The 18,108-nt window shown below is 35.8% G+C and overlaps 1 protein-coding gene across 5 annotated transcripts in view; it reads right to left on the bottom strand.

Moving 5' to 3' along the window:
* Positions 1-17,614, bottom strand: part of LOC123551449 (guanine nucleotide-binding protein subunit beta-like protein 1) — a 182,105-nt gene extending 164,491 nt beyond the window's left edge. Inside the window, exon 1 of one of the 5 annotated variants that reach the window (XR_006686410.2) lies at positions 17,512-17,614. The gene's annotated coding sequence lies outside the window, so the exon portion shown is untranslated. Of the gene's footprint in view, positions 1-17,307; positions 17,327-17,511 lie in introns of those variants that run through there. The other 4 variants (XM_045340396.2, XM_045340394.2, XM_045340391.2 and 1 more) reach the window with 4 other exon arrangements.
* Positions 17,615-18,108: the final 494 nt, after the last annotated feature.

Raw genomic sequence — 18,108 nt, 5'->3', positions numbered from 1 at the left:
CAAATTTGGAGGCTGCAGCTTGAGAAATGTGAAATTAGGTACTAGATAAAAATCAAAGTCATATTTCAATTCAGAACACAAAAATATGCATGTGGTCCAAATTTGAAGGCTGTAGATTGAGAAATGTGAAAGTAGGACACTAGGTCAAAATCAAGGTCAAATTTCATTTCGGAACACAAAACTATGCATGTGGTCAAAATTTGAAGCCTGTACCTTCAAAAATGTGAAAGTAGGTCACTAGGTCAACGTCAAGGTCAAAGTTTTTTCGGTACACAAAACTATGCATGTGGTCCAAATTTGAAGGTTGTAGCTTCAGAAATGTGAAAGTAGGTCACTAGGTCAATGTCAAGGTCAAAGTTTTTTTCGGTACACAAAACTATGCATGTGGTCCAAATTTGAAGGCTGTAGCTTGAGAAATGTGAAAGTAGGTCACTAGGTCAAAATCAAGGTCAAATTTCATTTCGGAACACAAAACTATGCATGTGGTCCAAATTTGAAGCCTGTACCTTCAACAAGAGGGCCATGATGGCCCTATATCGCTCACCTTTTATCATTGCACTTGAGGACAAGAAGGTCCTCAGAAAAGCTATCTCAGTCCAAAGGACAGGAATAACAAAGGGAAGAAATTTAACCAAAAAGAAAAAAAAATTCTTACAAGGTATAGATATGTCAAAATACACCTAAAAATTGGAGGTATCATCCATGTTGTACCACAGAAAAATGGTCTCGGTTTTTCCCTACGGCCAATAATAAAAAAGTTACTAAAAATAAGCTATTTATAGTAACGTAAAAGGGAAGTAATAAAAAAAATATATATTGTAAGTGAAGAAAAGAAGGATCTGCCAAATAAATCTGCTGACATAAATGAAATTTCAGATCAGTATCTTCATTAGTTACGGAAATATACCCATTTTAATTTGAAATAAAGGGAGGTAATTTGACATAAAATCAGTCCATAGTTATCTACCCTGATTTTCTCAGTCCAACTCATAACAATAATGAAATTTCAAATAAGTCCTATAAGTACTTACTGATATAAATCAATTTTGATTACAATCAGGGGAGGTAATCAGATATAAAATAACTCTGGAACCTACGATTGGATCTGATTTGTCATGGAATCCAAGATTTATTGTTGTTGAAGATATTTTGGAAGTTTGTATCAAATAAAACCATAAATGAAGTCTTTATATGACTGCAAAAGCCAAAATAGCCAATTTTTGACCTTTAAAGGGCCATAACTCTGGAACCCATGATGGAATCTGGCCAGTTCAAGATAGGAAGCAAGATCTTGTGGTGATACAAGTTGTGTGCAAGTTTGGTTAAAATCAAATCATAAATGAAGCTGCTATTGTGCAGACAATGTCAAAATAGCTAATTTTGGCCCTTTCAGGGGACATAACTCTGGAACCCATAATGGGATCTGGCCGGTTCAAGAAAAGAACCAAGATCTTATGGTGACACAAGTATTGTGCAAGTTTGATTAAATTCAAATCATAAATGAAGCTGCTATTGTGCAGACAATGTCAAAATAGCTAATTCTGGCCCTTTCAGGGGCCATAACTCTGGAACCCATAATGGAATCTGGCCAGTTCAAGAAAAGAATCAAGATCTTATGGTGATACAAGTTGTGTGCAAGTTTCGTTAAAATAAAATCATAAATGAAGCTGCTATTGTGCAGACAAGCTCAAAATAGCTAATTTTGGCCCTTTCAGGGGCCATAACTCTGGAACCCATAATGGAATCTGGCCAGTTCAAGAAAGGAACCAAGATCTTATGATGATACAAGTTGTGTGCCAGTTTGGTAAAAATCAAATCATAAATAAAGCTGTTATTGTGCAGACAAGGTCAAAATAGCTAATTTTGGCCCTTTCAGGGGCCATAACTCTAGAACCCATAATGGGATCTGGCCAGTTCAAGAAAGGAACCGTGATCTTATGGTGATACAAGTTGTGTGCAAGTTTGGTTAAAATAAAATCATAAATGAAACCACTATCGTGCAGACAAGAAATTGTTGACGCACGGACGCACGGACTGACGACGGACGAAGGGTGATCACAAAAGCTCACCTTGTCACTATGTGACAGGTGAGCTAAAAATGTGAAAGTAGGTCACTAGGTCAATGTCAAGGTCAACTCATGTCAATGTTCATCTTGCCACTCAAAACTATACATATGGTCAATATAAGTCTATATGAACCATGTGACCCCCAGGGGGCAGGGCCATATTTGACCCTAGGGGGATAATTTGAACAAACTTGGTAGAGAACCACTAGATGATGCTACATAACAAATATCAAAGCCCTAGGCTTTGTGGTTTTGACAAGAAGATTTTCAAAGTTTTTCCCTATATAAGTCTACATAAACCATGTGACCCCCAGGGCGGGGCCATATTTGACCCTAGGGGAATAATTTGAACAATCTTAGTAGAAGACCACTAGATGATGTCACATGCAAAATATCAAAGCCCTAGGCCCTGTGGTTTTGGACAAGAGGTTTTTCAAAGTTTTTCCCTATATAAGTCTATATAAACCATGTGACCCCAGGGCGGGGCCATATTTAACCCCAGGGATATAATTTGAATCATCTTGGTAGAGGACCACTAGATGATGCTTCATACCAAATATCAAAGCCCCAAAGGCTCTGTCGTTTTGGACAAGAAGATTTTCAAAATTTTTCCCTATATAAATCTATGTAAATTATAAAAATAAACAAAGGGCCATAATTCACTCAATAATTGTTGAACCAGTCTGATTTTCAGGGGGACACAACTAGGGTACCAATACATCATTCTGACATAGTTTGGTCAAAATCCCCCCAGTAGTTTCTGAGGACATGCGATAACGAGAAATTGTTAACGGATTGACGGAATGACGGACGGACCACGGATGCAGAGTGATTTGAATAGCCCACCATCTGATGATGGTGGCCTAAAAATACAGCCTCTATCGCATACGCAAGGTTTTTCTTTGATTTGACCTAGTGACCTAGTTTTTGACTACAGATGACCCCTTTTCGAACTTGGCCTAGATTTCATCAAGGTTATCATTCTGACCAAAATTCATGAAGATTAATTGAAAAATACAGCCTCTATCGCATACACAAGGTTTTTCTTTGATCTGACCTAGTGACCTAGTTTTTGACCCTAGATGACCCATTTTCGAATTCGGCTTAGATTTCATCAAGGTAATCATTCTGACCAAAATTCATGTAGATTAATGGAAAAATACAGCCTCTATCGCATACACAGTTTTTTCTTTGATTTGACCTAGTGACCTAGTTTTTGATCCCAGATGACCCATTTTCGAACTCGGCCTAGATTTCATCAAGTTAATCATTCTGACCAAATTTCATGAAGATCAGTTGAAAAATACAGCCTCTATCGCACACACAAGCTGAATGTTGACAGACAGACGCCGGACGCAGGACATAGAGTGATCAGAAAAACTCACCTGAGCATTGCTCAGGTGAGCTAACAGGTGACCACCACGCTGGGGCCTCTTTTCACCCCAGGGGCATAATTTGAACAATCTTGCTAGAGATTCACTAGGCAATGCTACATACCAAATATCAAAGGCCTAGGCCTAAAACTTTCAGAAAAGAAGATTTTATTTTTTTTCCCCTATATAAGCCTATGTTAAACTTGGGACCCCCAGGGCAGGGCCTCTTTTCACCCCAGGGGCATAATTTGAACAATTTTGGTAGAGGACCTCAAGGCAATGAAACATACCAAATATCAAAAGCCTAGGCCTTGCAGTTTCAGGCAAGAAGATTTTTAAAGTTTTTTCCTATATAAGTCTATGTAAAACTTAAGACCCCCCGAGGCAGGGCCTCTATTCACCCTAGGGGCATAATTTGAACAATCTTGGTAGAGGACCAAAAGGCAATGCTTCATACCAAATATCAAAGGCCTAGGTCTTGCGGTTTCAGACAGGAAGATTTTCAAAGTGTTTTCCTATACAAGTCTACGTAAACTTGTGACCCCCCCTCTTTTCACCCCAGGGGCACAATCTGAACAAACTTCATAGAGGACCATTAGATAATGTCACATGCCTAATATTAAAGCTCTACGCCTTGCGGTTTTGGACAAGAAGATTTTTAAAGTTTTTCCTTTTGGTTGCCATGGTAACCAGAGTTCTGCATGGAATTCAATTCTTTGAATAATTTTGAAAGGGGGCCACCCAAGGATCATTCAAGTGAAGTTTGTTGTAATTCTGCCCAGTGGTTTTCAAGAAAAAGATTTTTTTAGAAAATTTTGACGGATGCACGACACACGACGGACATTGAGTGGTCACAAAAGCTCACCATGAGCCTTTGGCTCAGGTGAGCTAAAAACAAAAGCTCGTCGAACATGAAATGCCCCCCCCCCCCCCAGTAATTGCACAAGGAACAGAAATTATTTGCTCACTGTAAACAAAAGTTCTACTGTTCTGGTTCAATGTGACACTGACCTTTGACCTACTGACCTCAAAATCAACAGGGGTCATCTGCTGGTCATGATAAACCTCCCTATTAAGTTTAGTGATCCTAGGCCCAAGCATTCTCAAGGTATTGTCCAGAAAGGGTTTAACTGTTCTGGGTCAATGTGACCTTGACCTTTAGCCTACTGACCTCAAAATCTACACAGGGCATGACCAACCTCCCTATCAAGTTTCATGATCCTAGGCCCAAGCGTTCTCAAGTTACTGTCTGGAAACCGTTTAAATGTTCCGGGTCACTGTAACCTTGACGTTTGACCTACTGATCTCAAAATCAATAGGGGTCATTTGCTGGTCATGATGAACCTCTATATCATCTTTCATGACACTTGGCCCAAGCGTTCTCAAGTTATCATCCAGAAACCGTTTAACTGTTCCTGGCCAATGTGACCTTGAAATTTGACCTAATGATCTCAAAATCAATAGGGGTCATCTGCTGGTCATGATCAATCTCCCTATCAATTTTCACGATCCTAGGCCCAAGCAATCTTGAGTTATCAGCCGGAAACCGTTTAACTGTTCCTGGTCAATGTGACCTAGATCTTTGACATACTGACCTCAAAATCAACAGGGGTCATCTGCTGGTCATGACCAACCTCCCTATCAATTTTCATGATCCTAGGCCCAAGCATTCTTGAGTTATCATCCGGAAACTGTTTAACTGTTCCTGGTCATTTTGACCTTGACCTTTGAAATACAGATCTCAAAATCAATAAGGGTCATCTGCAGGTGATGACCAACCTTCCTATCAACTTTTATGATCCTAGGCCCAAGCGTTCTTGAGTTATCATCCGGAGACGGATTGGTCTACATACAGAACGACCGACCGACAGACATCTGCAAAACAATATACTCCTCCTTCTTCGAAGGGGGAATAAAAATTTATTGTAAGTGAACAAAAGAGGGATCTGCCAAATAAAAGCTAGAGCACTAATGCAGAGCAATAAACACAAAGTAAAGTCATATATGACCTTTGACCCCTAAGTGTAACCTTGACCTTGAAGCGAGTCATCTGGAACATGTGCTCTGCACGTCGTCTCGGTGTGGTGAACATTTGTGTCAAGTTTCTTTGAAATCCTTCAAGCAGTTCAAGAGTTACAGAGCGGACACGAAACAAACTGATATGACCTTTGACTCCTAAGTGTGACATTGACCTTGAAGCGAGACATCCAAAACATGCGCTCTGCACGTCGTCTCGGTGTGGTGAACATTTGTGTCAAGTTTCTTTGAAATCCTTCATGGGGTTCAAGAGTTACAGAGCGGCCACGAAATTGCTGACGGACGGACAGACACCAGCGTCATAACATAATACGTCCCTTCGGTCGTATAAAAATGAATAAAACAAAATAACAAGAGGACCATGATGGTCCTGAATCGCTCACCTCTTCCCACATGACCCAGTTTTGAGTATGACGTCCTTTTTTCTATTATTTGACATAGTGACCTAGTTTTTGAGCTCATGTGACCCAGTTTTGAACCTGACCTAGATATTATCAAGATAAAAATTCTGACCAATTTTCATGAAGATCCATTGAAAAATATGGTCTCTAGAGAGGTCACAAGGTTTTTCTATTATTTGACCTATTGACCTAGTTTTCGAAGGTACGTGACCCTGTTTTGAACATTATATAGATATCATCAAGGTGAACATTCTCACTAATTTTCATGAAGATCTCATGAAAAATATGGCCTCTAAGAGGTCACAAGGTTTTTCTATTTTTTAACCTACTGGCCTAGTTTTTGACCGCACGTGACCCAGTTTTGAAACTGACCTAGATATCATCAAGGTGAACATTCAGATCAATTTTCATGAAGATCCATTGAAAAATATGGCCTCTAGAGAGGTCAAAATATTTTAATAATTTTAGACCTACTGACCTAGTTTTTGATAGCAGTTGACCCAGTTTCAAATTGACCTACATATACATAAAGATGAACATTCAGACCAACTTTCATACAGATCCCATGAAAAGTATGGCCTCTAGAGAGGTCACAAGGTTTTTCTATTATTTGACCTACTGACCTAGTTTTTTAAGGCACATGACCCAGTTTCAAACTTGACCCTAGATATCATCAAGATGAACATTCGACCAATTTTTAGGGAGATCCATTCACAAGTATGGCCTCTAGAGAGGTCACAAGGTTTTTCTATTTTTAGACCTACTGACCTAGTTTTTGACCGCACATGACCCTGTTTCGAACTTGACCTAGATATCATCAAGATGAACATTCAGACCAACTTTCATACAGATCCCATGAAAAATATGGCCTTTAGAGAGGTCATAAGGTCTTTCTATTATTTAACCTACTGACCTAGTTTTTGAAGGCACGTGACCCACTTTCGAACTTGACCTAGATATCATCAAGGTGAACATTCTGACCAACTTTCATACAGATCCCATGAAAAATATGGCCTCTAGAGAGGTCACAAGGTTTTTCTATTATTTGACCTACCAGGCCTTTTTTTATGCTGATTTTAGGGCCGAAATTCGGCCCCATTCCCCAATCTAAAAAGTATACTTTTTTCCCCACCTTGGCCAAAAATTCCCCATGCAAAAAAAAATGAAATTAGTTTTGATTTTCAGTCCTGATTTTAACAACTTTTCAGCAAATATATTCCTCCAAACAATGATTTCGCGACGTAAATTTCCCCTCCAAAAGGGACCTGGTACCCTTCCCCAAATTTACAAAAAAAGGGCTGCCTACTGACCTAGTTTTTTGATGGCACATGACCCAGTTTTGAACTTGACCTAGATATCATCAGCTGAACATTCTGACCAATTTTCATGAAGATCTCATGAAAATATATGGCCTCTAGAGTGGTCACAAGGTTTTTCTATTTTTAGCCCTACTGACCTAGTTTTTGACCGCAGGTGACCCAGTTTCGTTCTTGACCTAGATATCATCAAGATGAACATTCTGACTAACTTTCATACAGATCCCATGAAAAATATGACCTTTAGAGAGGTCACAAGGTTTTTCTATTATTTGACCTACTGACCTAGTTTTTGACGGCATGTGACCCAGTTTCGAACTTGACCTAGATATCATCAAGGTGAACATTCTGACTAATTTTCATGAAGATCTTGTGAAATATTTGGCCTCTAGAGAGGTCACAAGGTTTTTCTATTTTTAGACCTACTGACCTAGTTTTGAAGGAACGTGACCCAGTTTTCGAACTTGACCTAGATATCATCAGATGAACATTCTGACCAATTTTCATGAAGATCTTCTGAAATATATGGCCTCTAGAGAGGTCACAAGGTTTTTCTATTATTTGACCTACTGACCTAGTTTTTGACGGCACGTGACCCACTTTCAAACTTGACCTTGATATCATCAAGATGAACATTCTGACCAATTTTCATGAAGATCTCATGAAATATATGGCCTCTAGAGAGGTCACAAGGTTTTTCTATTTTTAGCCCTACTGACCTAGTTTTTGACCGCAGTTGACCCAGTTTTCGAACTTGACCTAAATATCATCAAGATGAACATTCAGACCAACTTTCATACAGATCCCATGAAAAATATGGCCTGTAGAGAGGTCACAAGGTTTTTTTAATATTTGACCTACTGACCTAGTTTTTGAAGGCACATGACCCAGTTTTCGAACTTGACCTAGATATCTCAAGGTGAACATTCTGACCAATTTTCATGAAGATCTTGTGAAATATATGGCCTCTAGAGAGGTCACAAGGTTTTTTATTTTTAGACCTACTGACCTAGTTTTTGATGGAACGTGACCCAGTTTCGAACTTGACCTAGATATCATCAAGGTGAACATTCTGACCAATTTTCATGAATCTTGTGAAATATAGGGCCTCGAGAGGTCCGGGGATTTCTTTTTTTTAGACCTACTGCCTATTTTTTTGTGGCACGTGCCCAGTTTCGAACTGCCTAATATCTCAAGATAAACATTCTGACCACTTTCTAAAGCCCCATAAAAATTTTCCCTAGAGGGTCACAAAAAAAAGTTTAGGGACAGGGACGGACGAGGGACCCGCCGACACAAAAGCTCACTTCACTTGGCAGGTGACTAAAAACAAACAAATTATTCATCTATGCAAGTGACCAAACCCCTACCTTTAATCAGTATATTTTTCGCCCCAGGGTTTTTTTGGGCCCAAATGCGGCTTTTACCATTCTAAAAAACCCTTTAAAAGTTACGTCAAAAAAATGATGGAGTTAAACCGTTTTCGCGAAATTAATGCATTTTATAAATTAAACACTATATTTTTTGGGAAACAAAAAATAATGAAAACAAACGCATTTCCAAGCAGGTATTGAACAGTTCCGTGTTTTGACTTTTCTTTTCATTAAAAATAGGGAAAATTTACCCCCTTTGTATAAACACGCCATTTGAAAACTTAAAGGGTGGGGGAAAAGGGAAAATTTTAAAACAGAAATTTGCGATTGATTTAAAAGGGGTAATGATGCATTGAGCGTTTACTGGAAGTTAATATTTACACAATATGAATTTTTTAAAAAATATTAATTAAATCCTATTGACCTTTTGCCCTTTCGAAAATATCCCGAATTGTCACTGGGCTTTAACGTTTAATTCTAGCTAAAAAACCTTCAAGATGTTTATTTGCTGTACGGACTCTGAGGGTAAGGGGAAAAATCAAAAATTAAAAACGCGTCATTAAAATTAGCATCAGAACCCCGCATTTTTTTCAAAAAGGAAAATCACCCCCCCCGAAACATTTTCCCCCCCTTCTCCATTCCACAACTGGGTTACCTCAAATCACCCCCCTTCCCATAAATTTCCTAAAAACCTCCCTTCTCTTTCCCACCCATTGCCTATAAATACCCCTTTCCCAGCTTGAAACTGCTTCCACACACTTTAAAACTAAATACACCCCTTTTTCCCCCCCTCCTATACCTCCAAATAAGGGGGGGGGGGGGGGGGGGGGCACAAAGCTTATTTTTTTAAACAACATTCTCACCTTATTTCTGATCAGTGTGTCATAGAAAGCCCATATGTCAAAGTCACAGCCTTACCATATTATGTATACTTACGGGAAACAGTTTGTCATTTTAAATAAATTTTTTTTTCTTCAACCACTTCAAAAAAAAAAGTAAAGAATACTGTTTTTTTTTTTTTGTAAAAAAAGATGCTCAATAGCTTTTTAGTAAGTTTGCATTCTTTTCACTTGCCATGATTTTTTGGATTCCCACCACTAATAATTTTTTAAAAAGTTAAAAACCCACTTCAAAATTTAAAAAAAAAATTTTTTTTAAACTTTAAAGACTTTTTTTAAGAAGCATGTTTTTTGATTGAAACATTTACACTCTAGTATAAATCTTTGTGTTCTTTTTCCTGAGTAACTAGCTGGGCCATCTTTATCTCACATTTCAGTTTTTTTTAAAAGTTTTTTTAAATTACAGATCAAATTTGATACTACGAGAAACATCGGGCATATTGCAACCCTTAAACAAAAAAAAAATTTCCCAAAGGGATGCACTCCACATTTTTGGAAGAGTTTGGGGGTTTTGGGGTAATTTTCGTTTTTTTGCATTTTTCTTTGAAGAAAGAAAAAAACATCTTAAAATATTACAAAAAAAAAATTCCTTTTAAAATAAGTACAAGTAGATTTACAAGTTTAAAAAAATCTTAAAAAAATCATACACATAAAGACCTGATTTTATTAAACATTTGAAAGAAAACATTCTAGCTAATAGATTCCCCTTCAACAAAAATTCTCAAAAAGAAATGGGGGAAAAATTTCATAATGATTGAATACATCAACAGTATTTCCTAAGAAACTGTTTCAGTATTTGGTATTCTTTAGTTTGACGAAAAAATTTAATTTTTTTAAGGTATGTCACTAGTATTCAGAAATTAGCTAGTTTTTTGTATTTTTAAAATTTTGAGATTTATGGGTGGGTGGGACTTTGTAGCATGCTTTTTTTGTAGATTACACAAAAAAAACACTTTTATTTTTTAAAAATGCTTCACAATCATTCTTAACTTTCTACTTAAAGGTACTAATACAATGTTTTTTGGGGGAAAGGGGTGAAGGAGAAAGAATTTCCAGCCAGAAAAAAAAAATTCTTTTGAATTTGTGAAGGAAATGAAACCCCAAAGGGAAATAATATATTTGCTTCACCGTTGAAAGTAGCCAATGGAAAAAGTCAACTGTCAAGAGTGCAAAATAAGGTCATGTTTTCTGCAAAAGTTTACCAACGATTCAAACTACAAATGGGGGCAAGAAAAAAGTAAAACTAACTGAACTGCCCAGTTCAACTGGAGAAATGTTTTTGGGAAAAGTATGTTTTGTTTCGAAAACATGAAGTGGTTGATAAAAATGCTTCATTGTTTAAGCAATACAGATTTTTTTTAAAAACAACTCCATCTAATAATCTTGAGTCTCTTTTTTTTTTTAAAAACATACATTTCAAAAAATTTGCAATAAACTATCTTAATTTTATAAAAAAATTGCATTGTTGCCCTGGATAAAAAATTTTAAACTGACTATAATTATTTTAAAACATCTTTCATTTTTTTTTTTCTATCTTTAAAAAAAAATAATGTAAGGGCTATTCTTTTCTAAATAATACGCATCCAAAACATTTTAAATTATCTTTGAATCCCTTAAAATACAAGTTGTGTCTGTGACAGAAAAAATGTATATCCCAAACCGTGTCACTCAAATTTACTGAAAAGAGGTTTTTTCTTACTTTTGAATAAAAATTGACAGCTTTTAATGTAAAAAATATTTTTAGAAACCTTTAACTATTTAATTATTTTAAGAACCTTTTATAAAAAGGTACTTTTGGTAAGAAAAAAAACCCTGGGTTTCTAGGTAACGAGTCCCGACATTTTGACACGACACTATTTAAGCAAAAACTTTTAATATTTTTTAATAAATTTTACTTTTCCTGATTTTTTTGTTAACATTACAAAAAATAGCAAAGTGTCAAGTGTTTCTAACAAAAGGTTTTTGTCATAGTTTTTCATTTTACAACCCTAAACCATTAAATCATTTTTTTACAAAAGAAAGCCCAATTTGATTTTTGCAAAAAAAATTTTTTCTTTTAAAATCTGTCTGTAACGAAAAATTTGACGGATATTAAATTTATTCTTGATGTAAATTTGGCTGGATTTACAAGGAAATTTCAAATGGATTTAACAAAGGTTCCCTGGAAACATTTTAAGGGAAAAAATATTCTTAATAAAAAAAAGAAACGAAAGAAATAAATTAATAAACGATGTTAGTTTGTATTTTATTAGAATTTTTTTTTCCATATTATTTTAAAAGATTTTGAAATTTAAAAAATTTTCCTCTATTTTGATACAGTTACGAAAATATGAGTCCAAAGGGGGGTAATTTCTCCAAACAACAGCTTTTTCTGTTTCAAAAGCAGATTTTTACTTTGGGAAAAGACAATCGTCAGATTTCCGAAAACTCCATTTTCGACCAAATCGCTTTTGGGGCCAAAAAACTCATGGCCTGACACATATTTTGACGGTTGCATCTCATTTGTATTCACTCAATTTGGAGAAATGTCACCATCATCCACCTCTTATACTGCTGCTTGCAAATGGCGGCTAGACTGCATGGTGGTTTTCACTGCCAGTGCTGTGGTTAACCTTACTTGTTACAACTATTACAAATACCAGTAAATATATTCATTTTCTTGATAAGAACGTATTGGTTTTATGATAACTTTAATGTTTTGGTCACACTTCTCCATTTTAATATCACTTAACAATATGGACTATATGGACTATGAGTACACTGATTCAGGTGACGGCATTTAGACATACTGCTTATAGGTTACTTATGTCATCTTGTGCATGGTTGGTCAATTGCACTTACAGAAAGTTACGAAGTTTTGTTTTATAATGAGTTGCCTAGAAACTGTTGCTGTGACCAATAAACAATTGTTAGATCTTTTTATGCGGTAAAATGTGCATAAAATGTGTAAACGATGACTGTTCGGGAGGGTTCTTTCTTTCACTGCACAAGCGTTGAGTTCCCTCACTTACTAATATGTAGGATTCATGTACATTTGTTAATTTGTAAATTAGTGGGATAAGACACAGGTTGAAATATTAAATGTGATATCTACTTTGGAATTGTTGATTCATTTCAAGGTCTGAGCTTAAGTTACAGTCGATTGGTCAGTTCCGGATTACTAAGAGCTAAATTTGTTACAGAGATTTGGAAATATATTTTTTAAAGCACAATTTTGCACAGGGAGAAAGGAAAATCCTTTTGCTTTTTATATTACCACATTTGGTTTGAAAATGCAAAGAAAGTAATTATACTGTAGGCGCAACAGTGGTGTCGTGTCACCACTTCGGTCAGTTACAGATCATTTTAGAATAAAACTAAAACACACTGGTACAATTGTGAAATGATAATTGTTTTCTCTCATCCAACCAAATCATTACATATTGGCAAGCTGGAAAGATAAAATAATCTCTCGATTGTGTTGTGTCCCTGTTGTGTGAGTTCCGGATCACACGGATTGACAAAATACAAATGTTCTCCACATTCAAGCGATCTGCAAAACTTATATTTTGGTATGTTATTTCCCTTATTCAAGCCAATATTCATGCTATAAATTAAATGATTATCTTCATCATGTAAGTGTAAACAGTACTGTGATCCGGAACCCCCCTGATCCGGAACTGACTAATCAACTGTAGTTTCCCCGAGTCGGATTCGAACCCCTAGTTCAATAACATTAAACTTGCACAGGGCGCCTTTTAATATCTGGACGTTCAATATGTCCCTGTGTCAAGTTTAATCGAATGACAGCCGTATGCATAGCAAATATTTCAACCTTATTTTATTGAAGTGTAATGTAGGAAGACATTCAAACACATGATATATTGGTTTATTGTAATTAAAACTGCACCACCAATCACTTCCCCCGACACATTACACATACTCTTCTAGCGTAATTGAATTAAATATCATGAACAATACAACACTGAATAAATATTTAGAATCAATTATGCTTAGATGAAAACAAATACATTTAACCTACGGCACTAGTAAAAAATCTGCGGCCATTATTTAACGCATGGGGACTGCCGAATGCATGTGGACTAGTAAAGGCCGCCAGGCACGTGTCCAGGTTGGGGGCCAGGGCCCCCCCCAGCTGGCTGGCTAGTTACGATTTTTATTACTATGGGCCCCTCAATTAACAAATTTATACACCAGCGCAATTGGCTTGATTTGACAGCAATACACAGGCTCAAGAGCCATAAAACCGTGTCCGGTAGTGGAAATTAGCCCCAGGCATGTTACAGGTAAAAGTTTATCTGTACATGCTTCATTGATCGCTTGCTTTTTAAACGCGGTACTTGACTGGGTACTGGGTAGTTTTTCATTATTTTTGCTTAGAACACAAGAAATGCAGAAAAGTTCAAAAAATATTTTTGTGTTTTTATTTATTTTATTATTAATACTTATTTGTGAACTTAGTAAATCATTTTTCTACAAATCATGTCATTTTGTATATCAATTTTTAGCAGTTTTTGATAACTTTCTTTTTAGTGAAATTACACATATTATTTTTTTATGATAAATAAAGTTGATTTTCAAACCACTAGCTTCTTTATTACTGGTAGCTGGTTATACATTGGATTGGTAGATATCAGAGCCAATACACTGAAACCTGGGTATCATACAGAAAAATGAAGTCCGTACACTGTGACTGTACAATCATACATACATTGAAAAGGCTTGATGAAATGATTAAAAAATATACTTTTCCTTAAATATATAATACATTCATGCATCCTTAAAGGTGTTTCAGGTAGCAGGAAAATGCATCTTTTCATGTACCATATTAAAAAAAATTCGACATAAGGAGGGGATACCCTGTTTCAGGTAGCAGGAAAATGCATCTTTTCATGTACCATATTAAAAAAAATTCGACATCAGGAGGGGATACCCCTCCAGAACCCACCCCAGGTTGGCCCCCCCCCCCCCCCCCGACCGTGAAAATATTTTTCGTCAAAAATCATTCTTTATAATAAAGATTTGACAGTTTCGTGTTGTATTGCAAAAGAGAATGGTTGTAAATTTCACTTTCAAAGTGTGGACAGATCTTCGGTACTGTCAGTAAGACAATATGTTCAATGGATGTGTAAAATAGATTTCTTTGTCCGTTGTTCATATTTAGCTATCGCTTTTTAGTCACTTAAATTTCCCCGTGAACTTGCAAAACCTTCCGCAAGATATTTTGCAGATTGCTCTACTGGGAAATTTATAATTTCGATAAAACGTCGGACTATATGAAATGTCAAAGTTGTAAAATATTGAAGTCCGACGTTTATTTATCAGGTCGAAGACTTCACTTGGATTGAGAAACATTCTCTCGATCTAAACATTGTTTCTCGTTCGAAAGACAAAATGTCTTTCGATCGACTCAAATTAGCTTAAGCAATGAAAATCAATGAAAGAGTAATTTAAACTCTCTTTTTAGAATGCGCAAATTTATTTCAAATATAGAAAATTACCTTTCTTTTATCAAATTTTCAAAATCAGCTTTAATTTATAATGCTTAAGCAAACTTCTATGACAATGTGTTTCTTGCAAAGCTTACTAGAAATAACAAGTTGTTTCAATGGATAAATAATGCGACTGTAATGAAATGATTGTTTTAATAATGATTTCATGTTTTTACAACACTTAAGCTAAATACTGGTACAAACCCCTTTCAGGGCCTCACTTTGTGTGAGTTTGCTTACAAATTACTGGTTTCAGACCAGTTTCCGATAAAAAATGAGGGTTTTCATTATATTTATTTTTAAATACAAATTGTTTACAAAAATAATCTACAAATCGTTAAACCCTAGTCTTTACTCTTTGCAAGGATGTAAACAATACCGGCATTATCTGCGCATGCGTCCAAAAACAGGGGCTCTGAAAGGGCAGTCTAATTAACGTTAATTGGTTTAAATCTATAGTACCAGTTTCCAATAAATAATTTTGTAAGCAGCTTTAAAATTATTATGACTCAAAATCTTTTATAATTTTGATTTTAAAATTTATTATGTAATTAACCTTTACTACTTTTCCCCATAAATCGTACAGGGTGTGGCTATCTTCCGTTCCGTTACGTACAGTACCGTACAGCACCTGTATAATCATATTATGCAACACTTCAGACAAGCACCTTTCACATTGTGTATTTGTCTAGCTTGTAGACAGTAGTTTATTTGATTACTGTATACATTGTACTCTCGGTATATAGGAGTTTTATATCGACTTTAAGTCCTTAAGCTGTGTTAATATATATTTAAAAAAAGTAAAAAAAAAAAACGATAAAAATTTTCAGCAATGACTGGGATTTGAACCCAAGACCTCTTACACCTGAGGCGAGCACTTAGACTAGCTACTAGTCTGATAATAAGTTTTTTATATACTAATGTATTTCCTTGTCAGATATCTTTCATTTATAGATTGCTCCCTTTTGAATATCTGGCTGTATTATCGGCAGCAAGAAAAGGTAACCATGTTATAACTATGAAGGGAAGTAATTTAACATAAAATATGAGAAGAGACTATGACTGGCCAATGTAAGGACTGAGACCAGTCTAGCGAGCACTACCTTGTTACTAAATACCCATGTGATGCATTGGCAATATAATTTCGTTAATACTTTATCCAATTATAAAGGGAGAGTAATTCTACAACGGAGTGCAAATCATAAGCTCAGGATTTATCTCCCTGGAATTGGACAAACATTGGTTTGTCTTCCGCGCATGCGTGTCATGTGGAATCCCTCAGATGTAAACAAAACAGAAAGTTGATTGCTTAATAAAGTAATCACTTGCCACTGATGAACAAAATTTTGCTCGATGCTTGCTTGTGAAACAGCGTTCCAAAATATATAGTACTCCCTTTATGAAGGGTTACATGAAAGGAGAAATTACGAGCATTCGGATACTGGTACTGTTCGGATACAGGTATATATAAAATTTGAATTATGTAAAGTTTTCAGCAAATGTTAAGCTTTATTTTGATACCGACCATTGATTACAATTTACAGAAATAAAAAGGTTACAGGTAAAAAAAAAACTCATTTTCTGTTCGGGTTTATCATCAGTGCCAGTATCCCTGTTTCTCGTATTCTCAGGGTTTCTCATTTTCTCGTTTTCTGCCTTAATGTTGTCAAATAATTCAATGTATGTTATTTTCTAGACAGGAATGGTACAAAACTTTCAAGTGATTTGAACGCATATTGACGAAATTATCAGCATTTTACTAAATTTTCAAAAAAATCCTTATTTTTTTTCTGGTGGGGTTAGCAAATTTGCCATAAATTATTGATTATGCAATTAATTGTCATATTTCTTGATGTATTTACTACAGAATATATCTTTTTATTACACAATGGTAATTTTAATGTTTTAAATTCTACAACTTATTCGTGATGAAAATTCAAATCTAAATCCACGGGAATACGAGAAACTCTTGGTCCATTTCTGCGGGTGAGGGTGGTATCAAAAACAGTAACAAAATAATTAAATGGATATTTCTGTAATATTTTATGACTCAGTCTGAAAGACAAGTGATTTTTCTACAAAATAACACCCAAATGCTGTTTATGAAATGGTTAATCTGTTACTGGGAATAAAAACAACCCCTTAGACCACTGAGAATATGAGAAAACAGGATACAGTCTTTCGATCAAAAGACATTTTGTCTTTCAAACGAGAGACAGTGTTTAGATCGAGAGACTGTCTCTCAATCCAGGGGAAGTCTCCGACCTGTTTATAGAACTATAGAAACCTGTACTAATTTCTTTCACCAACTGAATTCGACGGTTTGACCCCTTGGCACCTTGACCCCTACCAAAAATTAGAAGATGACATCTTGACCCCTTGTAGATACCCTATTTTCAATTTTTTTATATTCCTAAATCCCGGCTTAGGAAGGCGGTGCCCGTTACAGGAGTAACCAGAATGAATCTGCTTCTACATGCAAAATCTGTAAGTTTTATGTCAGAAATGTGTAAAATTCGCAGGTAAATTTGAAGAATTATCCAAAAATACAAACTGATTTTGTGATGCACGGTCCTACACGGTGCAAGCGTCAGAAATGCATTGCCGTGTAACTCGGATAACATATTCCTTTGACTACTCCGAACATTCCGGAGGCTGTTCTATAAGGCTGATCACTACCAAATAGAATGTAAGCCTCCGCAGGTCTAGTCCACAAGTAGTCCAAATATAAATAGTACTAATCTTTTTTCCTTTCCTAGTGCATTTTCTCGGCAGCAACGTGCTTACTTTTACCCTACCGCGTTTCAGTATGTATCACTTTGCATTCTAATGAAATCGGCATGTTCCTATCGCATGCTAGATAAAAATGGCGGCGTAAGAATTTAATGTCACGAAAAGAGAAATTGAAAGAAGCGAAAAGTAGTAATTTCAGCGGGTTGTATTTAACGAACTGTAGTTTTCTTATATAAAAGTTAACACCCCCTTTTCTTTTTGTTTTTCTAAAGTAGCGATCTAGTTCTTTATGGGAATATAAGTCTCTGAAAATCTGATATGCTAGAAAATGTCGAAACACCGTTATGAAGTGAGTGGATTTTATATGAAATAAAGAACAGCTGGATTTAGTGGTGTTCAGCCTATAAAAGAAAAGGTA

This window comes from Mercenaria mercenaria, chromosome 4 (genome assembly GCF_021730395.1).
Source record: "Mercenaria mercenaria strain notata chromosome 4, MADL_Memer_1, whole genome shotgun sequence".
Classification (NCBI taxonomy): Eukaryota; Metazoa; Mollusca; class Bivalvia; order Venerida; family Veneridae; genus Mercenaria; species Mercenaria mercenaria.
The sequence above is the reverse complement of the archived record's forward strand: the minus strand, read 5'-3'. Positions and strand labels throughout refer to the sequence as shown.